This window comes from Micromesistius poutassou (genome assembly GCF_964030765.1).
Source record: "Micromesistius poutassou genome assembly, contig: SCAFFOLD_4642, whole genome shotgun sequence".
Lineage (NCBI taxonomy): Eukaryota > Metazoa > Chordata > Actinopteri > Gadiformes > Gadidae > Micromesistius > Micromesistius poutassou.
This window is the reverse complement of record NW_028178230.1, coordinates 9,021-20,030: the sequence shown is the minus strand read 5'-3', so window position 1 is coordinate 20,030 and position 11,010 is coordinate 9,021. Positions and strand designations below refer to the sequence as shown.

General features: G+C 50.3%; 1 pseudogene across 1 annotated transcript; it reads right to left on the bottom strand.

Annotated features, from left to right (window-relative positions):
* Positions 1-2,425: 2,425 nt before the first annotated feature.
* LOC311374664 (cdc42 effector protein 4-like) lies at positions 2,426-4,216 on the bottom strand (annotated as a pseudogene). Its single transcript has one exon. The product of its transcript is annotated as a cdc42 effector protein 4-like (transcript).
* Positions 4,217-11,010: the final 6,794 nt, after the last annotated feature.

The window sequence follows — 11,010 nt, the reverse complement described above, 5'->3', positions numbered from 1 at the left end:
CATGGCGTACGAGCCGTGGCCTGAGCGATCGGTGGCGCGCCGTGCGATTGGAGAGAGAAGAGAGTAGACTTCCTGACTCAGACTGCGGGTAATAATATGTTGAGATAGACGGCTCAAATGCGCAAGTACAAAGAATACTTCTGATGAATCTTGGAAGGCGAGGCTAAAGAAGAATCCATAGCCCCACCGTTTTGTTATTGACCTTAACAATCGATTTAAGTGACCTGTTTTAAACTCTTTCCGCTGTTTTAGTTTGACCTTTGGACTACAATGCGTAAATGTTGACAGATGGAAAACTTTCCAGGCATAAAGTAAAATATGTGGATTGCAATGAACCACATTGAAACCCACCAAATGCACCCTGTGTGTCATCGGTCTCCGGTGTGTTCTATGCACCGGTCACAATCTTAACTACATACTGTATCAGGTGCGTTTATTTATTCTGAATACAGCCGTGGTGCGTTCACGTAATCGAACCATCTGTATGCCTGCCATCGGGAGGACGAACGAGAACAAAGAGGTGGCCGTATCCTGTCTCGCGCCACTACCCCCCTACTCCCCCACTCCCAGGGGTCTTGTTGATGGAGACCTGGAGCAGCTGTCTCGGAGGGAGGGGATGTGGAGGGCACATTCAGCCCTGACACGAGAACATAACAGAAAAGATGCTCGGAAGTTTGAAGTAGTTGAAAGTTGTTTAGAATACAACACATCCCTAGTGGCCTACTGCTACACTTATGAACTTCATAGAAATGACGGTTTGAAAAATAAAAGTGTCTTAATAGAGCCAGACGACCAGAGAGTCAACCGTTTTGATGGTCGTATTAAAGGACAGCTTTCGGATTTTCCGTTTAGCATTGAACTCGCCATCACAACTCCATTTTGGATCCCTTCCAAAAGAGGCCTGGCCTCCATCCAGGAGTAATCACTTCCTGTGCAGCCAGCGCCTAACAGTTTGTCCAACTGCTGGGCCTGGATTGCTTCCTTCCTTCCTCTAGTAGTGTTACCTTGAGAAAATAAGTACATAATAAAGCAAGGAAGAAAAATTAAATAGTATAGTAACTATAGGTAGGCTACAGGTAAAGAAAACACACAAACTATGACCGTGATAGATGTTCAATATTCATTTTATTGAAAAATATAGGTTATTTCAGATAAGGAACACGGACAGTATACATTATTCTTTCACAAAGATAAGAAATAGTAAGTCAAACAGCATACAAAACGGCGTTTAAAAAGAACCCAGCAATGCACAACTTTGAAAACACTTCCCCATGAATGGGTCCAGACGTGACGGCTAAACGCGGTACACAGATCGAATAAGCATCCGACGTGATGTACCCAATGTTTTTCCACCTCTCCCGCTCCTGTCATCACTATATCCTTCCCTCCCTACAGGGGATCTAGTTAAAGAACAATATGTCATTCAACATGCATTGTGTTCATCACGCCGCAACAGTTGATGAATTAAAGTCAGCAGTGATTAATCATCGAGGAGACAGTGTGACACATTTGACAGCATCTCAAAACAGGAAGTCCCGAAACCGAGATTATTTATGACTAGAAAGTTGCCGCTGCACATCACTCATGTCTCTTGACGTGGCGCTGGCGGTAATCTCTTCCCCCCTCAGCGTCGTCTCCGCAGATTCACTGGCTTTTAAAACGCGTCTACAGATTGACTCAAGTTGCCCGTGACACAGCCGAGTGCAGACTGCAGGAAAAGAAAAAAAAAACAAAAACACCCATAATCTTTAAAGACTTTATTATTTAAGACCGTGTATCTTGTTACATACAGACAAAAAACAACTCAAAGATAAAAGACGCACAACACAAAACAGAAGTAGTGTCCAGAGTTTTGGGTTTGCGGATTGGCAGCACAGTTTTGTATTCTAGTTGTTGTGCATATATATAAACCCTGCATGTTCTCTTTGACATGAATGGCTCCGGAAGGCCCACAGGAAGTTGAGCATCTGTTATAGACATTTGCAGGGTTCCAGTTCGCTCGTGTATACACTCATCACTGCAAAAAGCGAGGAAGTGGTGTTCGAACAGGGGCTCAGTTTCAACGTGACCGCAGACAAACAGGTGGCAAGGAGATAACTGCTCCACATTAGAGGTCAAAACTGCTTTCTGTCTGATTATGCCCTGCTTACAAATGACCTCAAAACAACCTGAAAGACCAAGTAGGTCTCTCTCTCTCTCTCTCTCCTTAGCCATTTGTTACTCCACAATAACGCTACAGAGGACAGCCTGGCACGGCAGAGTAAACAGTTGAGTTATAAGGCAAGGTAAGGGACACAAGGTTGGCAGCAGTGGCGCAGGAAACTACAAAACTACAAAAAAAGGCAAAAAGGATATGTCATAGCACTTGCGTGACAGATGTGTATGGCACTCTCCGGATACACGTTGCTACGAGTGAGACCTGGCTCCGCGCTTGTCCCAGCAAGTGATGCGCTGCTGGTGAAGGTGTCACACAAAAGCGCCTCTCTACACTGTGATGAGGCACCCATCGCCGTTAGGGAGACGAGGGCAGAGCGAGACAGAACCGAGGCATACGCTGTTCAAAACTGTTCACTTCTCTTCAGAGTCTAGTTGCGGCTGAGGTGGGAAACGGCGTAAAATAAGCTTGGCGGTGTCACATGTGTTCATTTGACGTTGCCGCCCGCCGACACCTTATTTCAGCTTAATCCCGGGAATGATCCTTATTTGATGAGCAGCTCCTTTCCCCCCCCCCCCCCCCCCCGAGTCAGTTCTCTCGGTCGGTGTTCAAAAAGAGGGCCAGTGAGTTTGTCAGACCGGCCGAGAGATTAATGCACAGGGGGGGGCCGGGAAGAGGGAGCTCTGACATGTGGTGTTGGTGTCAGAGAGAGTCAGGGTCTCCCCCCCCCCCCCCAACCCATCCTGGTTGGAGGAGGAGCATGTGTGCCAAACCAAAAATCCAGTTCTAGTTTTCAGGTGAGGTAAGTCCAAGCCCGCGCAGGGGGGAGATGGGGGGGGGGGGGGGGGGGGGGGGGGTTGGGGGTCCGGTAGCGACCTCACACACCGATCTCGTCGTCCTCGTCGTCCAGGAACGACGAGAAGGCGCTCTCCTCCTCGGGCGGGGCGCTGAAGGTGGCGCTGTCCGTGTCCCCCCCCCCCGCGTAGCCGGCGGCCCCCGGCTGCTCGCCCTCCGCGGGCGCCGAGCCCGAGCTGGACATGGAGCAGCTGTCCAGGTGCCGCGGGAGTTTGGGCCGGGCCTCGGGGGTGTACTGCGGCGTGTACGGGCCCCCGCTCTCGGGCCCCAGGTCCCCGGAGCTGCCCGCGTGCATGGAGTCGTGCTGCAGCCTCGCCTCTTCCTCATCCTCCTGTGCCTCCTCCTCCTCCTCCTCGTCGTTGGCCTCCAACTCGCCCAGCCCCCCGAGTCCACCGCCGCCGCCGCCGCCGGCCACGCTGTCGTCCCCCTCGCCCACGGTGCTGAGGGGCGGCCGAGGCGTGGCCCTCGCTGCTCTTGCCCTCCTCGTAGCCCAGGTCGTCCTCCTCCTTCTCCATCACGCCCAGGATCTCCCCCAGCATGGAGGGCCCCAGGTCGATGTGGAACGACATCACCGACTCGGCCCGCTTCATGCCTCCCCGGTACGGGGAGGGCGCCGTCTCCGGCAGGTCCGTCAGCTCCCCGAAGCTCCTCTCCTCCAGCTCCAGCCCCTGGCACAGCCCGGCGCTGGTGTAGGCGGCGGCGGCGGCGTTGCCGTTGTACGGGCGCCCGCCGCCGTGCCTCAAGGGGGCTGGACGTCAGGCTCCGCGTGGCGGCGCCGTCCACGCTGTCGTCGTCGTTGAGGAAGGGCAGGGGACATGGCGTTCTTCACGTGGCCGGGGGAGGGCGCGCCGGCGAGGCCAGCCCGTCGTCGTCGTGGCGCCGCTGGTCCACGCGGGGTCACCGACTGGGAGCGCTTGCTGCTGCGGAAGGTGCGGGACAGCAGGCCCGGCCGGGGGCGAGTGGGGGTAGGCCGGCGGCGGCGTCTCCGGCGGCGGGGGCTCGCCGGAGCGGCTGCTGAGGAAGGAGGTGTCGCCGAAGGCGTCGCCGCTGCGGCCCACGTGCATGGTGTGGCGGAAGTCGCCCAGCGGGGAGCTGATCATCTCGCGGGTAAGGTCCATGCGGGAGCGCCGCTTGGTCTGGGAGGAGCCCACCAGCTGCTTGAGGATGGGCATGGTGGGGGCGGCGTTTGGGTGGAGGTGGAGTTGGTGTGGCGGTGGTGCGGCTCCGTTTATAACATAGAATTCTTAATTTGGTTTTAAATATAAATGCAGCTCCTTTTTTTCCTTCTCCACCTTGTAGGTCGTCTCCACCTTAGTGCGTCCCGACGGCCCCGTGCTGCTCCTCAATGCCAGCTGCACTGCATACCTTGGGAGGGAGAAAGAGAAAATGGGTAAGAAAGTGTACTTACAGGGGATGCAAAAATTTTTTCTTTATATTCCTCCAAAAAGGATCTTCCTTGAAATGATGATGAATTGACATCATCATAATGTGATCACTAAGTGAACTGAAAGCACATAAGCGATGAAAATCAATCAACTGAATACCTCTCAAGGGAAAGTTCCGGGTCCCTTGAGCAGGAGTAGACCTCGGTATCACAATACACAACAAAAGAGGCTTTCAAATCAATACTTCATACGAGCTACATGGCTTCTCGGGGGGGCACAGAGTCCTTGGGCTTTGTAGCTTTTGCGACCACTGGCCTACTTTCGCAGCGAGCACTGTGCTCACATATTTGGAGATGCACTTTCAAATCAATAACGGCGCCGCTCTGTAAGGAATCTAAACTATTCCGCTAATTACAAAGTGTTGCTGTGGAACCGTCAATTATTATTACGCTCGTAAACAACAGGGCTGAGATAGCCGTGAGGGGCGACGAGTGAGGGTGGAATAAAAATGACACGTTTTTTGGGAAAAACAAGATGCCAAAAAGTCGATATTTTCACGAAGAGAGAGAATGCATGTTCCAGTCCTCCTCCAAATAGCGTCGACCTAAAATGGATTTAGAAATGTTGACTCGCTGAGCGTTCAGGAAAAATGTCCAATGATTATCAGGCTGAAATGCCCACCACTGATGGCATTAGAGAGGCACAATGAGCTGGCAAAGAGGCCTTTAATAACACTTTATCCGTGGTCGTAGACAGGGGCCCTCCCTCTCCATTAGTGGGGGGGCTAACTGCTGCTCGGGCTGAGAAGTGCCCGTCTAGTGCGTGTCAAACAGTGTGTGTATACAAAGAGACTATGAAATACAGCTCAGTCACTGACAACACGGGGCTGTCCTCATTCATTCTCATTGACTAGGCCCACCTTTACGATGTGCAGTGCATGATGCATGACCCCCGGTTCCTTCCCCTTATGGTTACTTACATTTAGTGCTGTCACAACACCTAACCATCGCCCATTGGCTCCCCATTACACTCGGGGGAAGGCATCATTTATTGAGGAGCCCAGAGGCAAGACGTTAGTCCGCAGGAAAGGGCAGACTCAGCACAGAGTGCACACACACACACACACACACACACACACACACACACACACACACACACACACACACACACACACACACACACACACACACACACACCACACACACACACACACACACACACACACACACACACAGCGGAAGTGCTTCCTGTCTGCAGGGCAGCAGAGAGGCGTCCGGGTTTTTTTTGCCCCTCTTAAAACCCAAAACACATGGCTCCCTTATGTTTCAACGAGCGGCAGAGGGAGACGGCCTCCGCTGAACATGCTCCTTTAATTCTTTAGCTCCCCGATTCCCATCTATTAGTCTGGGAATGTGCATAAGCTTGAATAAACGCCCAATTACACTTGGGCTTGTGGCAGTATGCACAAAACTAAAAGTTGAGAGTGGGGGATTTAAGGACTGAAACAACAGCAAACAGCAGGAGGTACAGTGCCCTGCTGTGGTGGGCAGAGTCATTTACATGAGGCTGGGGGGGGGGGGGGCGGGGGGGGACGTGTTGTGATAAAGGTGACCATATGGGGCGAGCCCAAGAGAAACGGCAGCACAAAGACTCCTTCTCCTTCGCAACTTTTTACTGTGGAATCAGCACGATCTCCACTGATTGTTGTTTATGGAAAGACGGGGAGTCGAGCGGGCGTAATTCACAGCGAGGAGAATACACACTGTGTATTCTACCACGTCGCTTCTGGGTGGCACCGAGGGGAGCGGAGAGAGGAGAAGGAACTAACGACAACAACAGCCAGTAGAGGAAAGTGAAGGGAAAGGGTGCAGAAGTCCACGCCTCCTTCTCAAGCCCAAAAATCTCTGGGCTGGGAAAACCTCTGTGGCTCCGTCCCATCTTTTCTTTTTTTTTTTGGGGTTACATGTTTTGCACACAAGGGAGGCCCGGCAGAGCCTCATCTAAAACACGACTCCCGTTTCAGACCCAGCCGTTAACTCAACGTAGAACATCTACGAAGTCTCTAACGGGGCCTCGATACGGGGCAGAACCTGACCGACTCAGGAGGAGTCCCACTGTATTTATAGCTCTACGTGCGCATGTGAACGAAGACATGAGGGGGGGGGGGGGGGGGGGGGGGGGGGGGGGGGACTGGGGGGGCTGAGAGTGCAGCCACAAAGCGTGGGAACTGCCGGGTCAGTCAGCGTTTGTGTGTGTATATATTTGTGTCTGTGTGTGTCTGTATTTGTGTGTGTTTGGAGGGGCGGGGGGGGGGCTATCCCTAACAGCTTTTCAACACTCACACAACAGCAGTGAAATGCGCAAGGGCACATCAACACTAATTGGTGATTAAAAGAGAAAGTAAAAGTTACAACAGCAAACAAGAGCTTTCCCCCCCCCTTGTTTTCCGCAGGGCCTTGACCTTCTGACTGCACGGTTCTGCTTGACGGCCAGCGGCCTTTGTGAAGGGTTCGCCGTGTCTCTGGTATGGAAGGCCAACCGAGTAGGGCAAACAACCAGAGGCCGTGAACGACACAAGGACGCATAATATTATTATACGACTTCAGACGCACGCGAGAAGAACGCGGCTCCCGCTCCCGCTCTTCACGGTCGAGGGAGACGACTCGGTGAGAAGAAGAAAAAGACGACGCAGAACATTCCAGGCGTCCCCAGCGTATTTACGTCCTGGGAACCTAATCTGAACTCTGTTTATAGATCACATAACTCCTTTATCAATAGCAGTGGTCTCCCCCTGGGAAGACGGAGGACTCTAATTTTGTGACGAAATACGCACACACACACCCAAACCCACCGGGCTCATCCACAGCGTGCCGTAGTAGGGAAGAATCCGTGTGGGCGACACCAAAATTACCATGTGGGACTTAAACCCCAAAGGTTCTGTGAAAATGTTTCTCCAGTTAAATAGGGAAATCCGGGTGTCACTTTCGCCTCCTTATATAGAATTTGTCCCGCAGACCAAAATGGATCATAGATGATGACCGAGTTAGAAGGCCACATACGTTGGCTACTGGCCAACTTTATTGTAGCCGATTCTCGCCGTCTTCTTCAGAGAAAGAGAGAGAAAGAGAAAGAGAGTCTTGGTAACGAGAATCCTAGAAGCGACGTCAATACACGGTAATCTAGGATAATCAAAACGCTGTTTTGCAACCTCTGTCGTGAGAGATGCGGTGTCACCGCAAATGTATATCCCCTTATGACACATTATTTCCTGATAAATGAAATTTATGCTTCGATCATAGAGGCGGTTATTTGGAAGTGATGACACGATGTACAACCCTATAGGGTATTTAAAAGAAAATAATAAGTTGACTTGATAGATGAAATACACAAAGGGCAGAAGATCTTCTTCAAAGTCTGTATAAGTCTGTAAGTCAGATCCACATCCCCTCTTATGCCAATTCAAGTACTTACACTGGACAACACACACACCTGGGTCTTGACAAATGGCCAACTTGCCTAATAGAGTATTGACTGTGCTTGCCATCAACTGTTAAATGCATATTCTATTCAATGGGGTGTGAGAGGAGGGGGCGGGGGACACTGGTTTGGGATTGGCCCGTCCCATTTGGAGTCACTGACCTGGAGAGAGGAGATGTCTGACCCAAGATGTCTAAAGGGGGGAGGGGGTGTTGGTATCATAATACGTTGCATAGAGACAGAACTGGATGATAGCTAATCTATGATGACATCTGATCCATGATAGATATATAGATATATATATATATATATATATATAATATAAAAAAGATATTTCATGATCCACTCTTTTTAAAAAGGTGTTGCAAGCGATTGCAGCAGTGATCTTTGATATGCTGCCCATGTGTCAGGTAAAACTACATATCAAAAGATATATAAATAATACACACATTCGACGAAGACATCCAAAGGGGGGAAAAAATGTTTTCCCCCCTGTTTATGCGTGCGCTGTGCATGTGCTCCGGGATCCTAAACAGTCACCAATATGTTCCAGCAATTAAGCAGACAAATGGTTTCTGGAGGGACTGCCACCAAGCTCACTTAGCTAGGGCTAAACAGCTCATTCAGAAAAAAATAAAAGCAATGGGCCCAAGGACAAGTAGTGGAAATCACATTGTCCCTCGATCACATAGCCCAGGGAGGACAGCAAGGCATGCTCACACACAGCCATCCAACACACACACACACACACACACACGATGGCCGCGTTCAGAGAGAATGGGCGTGTAGGACTATGATACATGCTGAAGGCTAATGTGAAATAATTATCCCAGATAAACATCTCTTACTCCTCAATGGATCGGACTGCGATGTGTAATTGCTGCTATCTGCTTACTTATCCCATCTCTCCACCCACAGTGCATGTGTGGAAGTCAATTGGGTCTAATGTGTGTGCATTGGATGCAAAGTATTTGATTTAATAGACCATGATCAGGGGACGTCACAGGCAGCGATTAACCAAACATCCTCAAGGAGAATGGGTGAAATACATTTTTTAGAGAAACATTCACATCTTGGGCAGCGAAAAACAAATGGTGAGGGAGTGAGAATCAAGGAGAGGCAATGATTTGCAATGGCGCGAGAGACCCAGTTTATTTGCAATACACTATGGGGGGGAAGTGGACACAACTGCAAGGATGCAAGACAGCTCAAGGTATCTCTCCACATCAAAGCAGTCAGGGGATTGGCATGGCTTCAGCGTCAGACTTTGTGGCTACAGCGGCGATGGAAATGCAAACTACCTTAACACCTTTCAATTAGAGAGAGGAAGGGAGACCTTTCTAGGTGCAACATACAAATGCCTTTTCAATTGTTCAGTATCAATGTAAACAAGGTGTGTGTGTGTATGTGTGTGTGTGTGTGTGTGTGTGTGTGTGTGTGTGTGTGTGTGTGTGTGTGTGTGTGTGTGTGTGTGTGTGTGTGTGTGTTACATATTCCCAGAGCGCCGGCGTGTAGGGAATTTGACCTTCCCAACATCAAAGTACCCCTGTAGGCATGTTGGACCTTGGTGCTAACCCAAGGTGCCCTAGTCTTCTCAGCGCGAACATTTAAAGCAGCAACACTTGATTATTTATGTTCCCTCAGTCCTCGCAGTAGCATGTTCATGGTGTAGCAGGTCTGGATAACGGCCCCATCCCAAGTCACCCCTTGCCCCTACCGCTTAGCCCTACAAGTGGAAGGGTGTCCCGATCCTAGCTGGGATAGAGCCAAGCGGTAGGGGTTAGGCCTGGGCAATAAAACAATAAATTATCGTATCGTGATAGACTTTTGATCAATATCAATATAAAACATGTTCAATATATATCGATAAGAGACTGGACCACCGAATCTAGCAGCTGGGTTTGTTACACAAACACGGTTCCATACTTATTTACAATATTTGAGTGTTTTTTATTGTTGTATCGACATTGGAGTATTTATCAATGAAGAACAGTGGAAGGTCATATTAAGTGTTAACCAGAAGTGTTTAAATCCAGCACGGTAATTCCTAGTCTTTTTAGCTCATTACAATTATCAATAGCTATCGATATCGATCAATATGATCAAGTTATATCGTGATATGTCTTTCAGCCATATCGCCCAGGCCTAGTAGGGGTACATGGAGCCTCCAAAGTGAGGTTCTTCCAAAGGCACAGAGGAGGCCTTTAGCCCACGCAGCAGAAAACCCCACAGCTGAAGGTGGCATTGTGAGATTCCAAATGTCTCGTAACAAACTCGTCGCATGTCGTCATAAAACACCAACCGAGGACTTCCGCTGACGTAGCAGCAGGGTCTCGGAAGGGTTGCCCCACTTCCCAGGTGAAGATTTAACACTAAGCCTTGTAACTCTGTACCGAGGGGCAAGTCTGGAAGCAAGGGGCACAAAAAAAAAAGAGGGCGTAGGGGTAAAAATAAGACTGTATTGGGATTGTGCCTGCCTCTTAAATTGGTTCCCTGAGGTCGGGGGTTCGGTCTTTGAAGTCGAAGAAATGCTTTTTGGGAATAAGCACATAACACACACACACACACAAGCGCTTCAGCCTTAAATCACACGACCATGCCAGCTTTTGTGGGACTGAAAACACGCAGCAAGCCCGTCTTTTGAAGGCGCATTACCTCCGGCATATTCAGACAAAAAAAAAAAAAACAACGAGGGAGAGCAATTAACCGAGTCACTGTCAGAGCGAGCGGAAGAGGATGTAAAAGTCCACGGAATCGGATTATGCTCAGAGGAGAGAAGCAGCCGCATTAAAAGAAAAGAGAAAACGGCAGACAGCCAATGAGATGAATGCGGGCCGGGCTGCAGAGCCGCCCTGAGGCGCTAACCCAGCTACAGCAAAGATGTACCGGGCTGACCCTCCTACCGCCGCCCAGATACCCCGCTCCCCTTGTCCCCCTACAGCTCTCGTATCTTACAGCCAACACTGCCTGAGGCACCACACCAAACTTCCCCTTGTCTTCTCCATTCCTGTCTGCGTTCAGGGGCAGTTTATGGGGGGAAAACACCGGCCCCGAAACATACAAAGCGTTCGCCGCTGAGCAGACCCCGTGCTGCCCACTCTGGTTTTGGATGAAGCAAAACGAGGTGATCGATTCTTG